At 42.3% G+C, this 2727-nt stretch overlaps 1 long non-coding RNA gene across 1 annotated transcript; it reads right to left on the bottom strand.

Moving 5' to 3' along the window:
- Window positions 1–1584: 1584 nt before the first annotated feature.
- LOC110595849 lies at window positions 1585–2464 on the bottom strand. The gene is made up of 2 exons (XR_002482114.1): window positions 2308–2464; window positions 1585–1704 (listed from the first exon to the last, which is right to left on the bottom strand). It is a non-coding gene; the product is annotated as an uncharacterized LOC110595849 (long non-coding RNA).
- Between the last annotated feature and the right edge of the window lie 263 nt (window positions 2465–2727).

Consider the following 2727-nt stretch of genomic DNA (forward strand, 5'->3'; position numbering starts at 1 on the left):
AGATGAGTCCTTAGAAATGTTTATGAGGCAAGTGGGTACAACCATACAGCCAGAGAATGCAGGTACTTAACTCACTGGAATGTGTTGAGACTAGGTCACATAAGAACTATGTAAGAGGCTGGATGGTGTGGCTCAAGCCTGTAATCCCAGTACTTTGGGAGGCCAAGGAGAATGGCTTGCCTGAGCCTAGCAGGTTGAGGCTGCAGTGGCTGTGAGCATGCCACTTCACTCCAGCCTGTGTGACAGAATGAGACTCTGACAAAAAAAAAAAAATTATATATATATGAAATGCTAGTATCCTAGATTCAGAAATGACAAAAGTTTCACTTATGGATTTTGAATTCATTTACTTCCATTAAAAAAAAAAAAAGTAATCCACTCATTGCAAAAAGCCACTTAAAAAACTGTTCAGTAAACATCCCATAACATCCACCCATAGAAAGCATTTGTTTTCTATGTAACCAAAAGATCCACTTTGCTGGGAAAGGGTGTACTTCTCTTGAATAATGGAACTATATCAAGCATCCCCAGAACGGGTACAGATCCATAAAATTTGTTTTAAAAGTATTTGCTCTTGTTAGGTCTCTGTCTCTCGTAAGTTCGCATCTTTTCAGTAGTCATTGCTAAAAGAATCCTCAGGCAACGTTGTGGCTTTTCAGGGGAGGGGACATTTAAACAAGATCTATGGATATCCCACAGTGTCTTTTGTTTGGCTCTTTACCTGGGCATATGAAGAGTGCCAAGGAGAAAACCTGGATCTTAACCCTAACTGCAACCCAGGGCTGTGTGTGTTGGCAAGATACATAAGCCCCTCAAATTCATTTTTGCCATTTTGTAAAATGAGGCTAATACTGGTTTCAGGAGGTTACTGTAAGGGTTAAAATAACGTATACTTTAGTATTTAGCCCCAATATAAAAATGTCCTTTCCTTATATCGTGTTAAGCTTTGGGTTGGTAGTAATAGCCAAGATAAGGTCACAGGATACCCCCAATCTTTCTGTAACATTTCTGTAACATTTTTCACCTCTGGACCCAGGAGAAAGGTATTACTTTGGAAACATATAAGGAATTTCTAGAGAATTTCTATACTTAAGGACACAGGAAAGAAAACAAATTGGGACAGGCTCGGTGGCTCAGCCTATAATCCCAGCACTCTGGGAGGCCAAGGCAAGTGGATTGCCTGAGCCCGTGGGTTCAAGACCAGCCCAAGCAACTTGGCGAGACCTCAATTCTACAATAAATCAAAAATTAGCTGGTGTGGTAGTGCACACCTGTAGTTCCGGCTACTTGGAAGGCTGAGAAGGAAGGATTGCTGGAGCCTATCAAGTCAACACTGAGGTGGCCATGAGTGTGCCACTGCACTCCAGCCTGGATGATGGAGCGAGACTCCAACTCAAAAAAGAACAAAGAAAAAACTGAACTAAGGTATCTTAGTCTTAGTGCCAGTCTTAGAAATCAACAGAAGGGACCAAATCATCTCTCATCCACCCAACTACCTTGCCACACCCTCCATCTCCCTGTTACAAGCTAAGAAAATACCAGGTCGTTCATCTTAAAAAGTGTGGTAACTTTCTACATAAAATGTGACAAAATAATGCGCAATTACTTTATGCAAAACCAACAACAGGAACTGTACAGCTGGTCAGGTGAGCTTCAGAGCTGCATTACTTCACCGGGATCATCTTTGCATACTTCCACTGGGGTCTAGGTGGAAAAAGGTATGTCAGATAGGTCTAGTAGTAGCTTGTGTGGGGCTGAGGCCAAGGGCTCAAAGGGGTGCCTCTGTCAAATCCTGTCTCACCCTAATGGCTCTGATCCTGGCTGCCAGAGGAACTTAGCAGTATGAAAGCTGAGGAGGAGATAGGAAAAAAACATCAGCCACCAGAACCCTTTTACAGACTAGTATTTACTTGTCAAAGGGATACATTTGGGTTCCTGAAGCAGGCTGATTTAGGAAATGGTATGAAAAGCTGAACATTCATAATGTCCTATTAACACAACAGCGACTAGGTCGTCCAAGTCAGAAAGCTTTGACTCTGACCCTGAAATATCCTTTCCTCTGCTTCCAAACTGAAGAACTTAAAAAGAATAAAGACTTAAGAGGATATATATAAAACAAGGCATGAAAGAGAGAACTCTCCCAATTTAGGAGTGTAACAATAGAAGTAGGTAAGTACGGTAATTTTTCTTTAATAAAAAGAATGTTTATTTCTAAAGTTACTAGAGTTGGGTTTTCATGCTCAGTTTGTTTCTCCGGGGGAATATATTTCCAAGTAAGATAGAGAACAAAGTTGAAGGTATACTTACCCCTCCTGGGGGATATTTATATCCCTTCCATATGGTGCCTGCAATAAGAAGCATCCATAAGACAACAATCATTGTGGTGCTTCTTGCTCAGCCGGTATGCACGGGAAGAATTTGTGACTCCGGAAAATGTGGTGTTCTATTCCCTGAGTCCTGAGAACTGGACTGTCCTCATTTGAGACCAGATGGTGAATGGCCCAGCATGACAGCTTCTGGATAAGAAGCTTTGTGGCCTAGTCTGAACTGAAATGGCTACCCATAGCCATTTGGGCGAGCAAAGCTCACACACCAATTATGACATCAGCTTCTGTGACCTTGCGGACCCAAAGGGAGCAACTATGGGATGGCTGGCCAGGATGCCAGATGTGTTGGGGCTAAAGAAAACTTTTCAAAAGGGCCCTGTGCTCTGGTGACTCTATGTAG

This window comes from Carlito syrichta, unplaced genomic scaffold, assembly GCF_000164805.1.
Source record: "Carlito syrichta isolate Samal-C Ts95f unplaced genomic scaffold, Tarsius_syrichta-2.0.1 Scaffold304706, whole genome shotgun sequence".
Taxonomy (NCBI): Eukaryota; Metazoa; Chordata; class Mammalia; order Primates; family Tarsiidae; genus Carlito; species Carlito syrichta.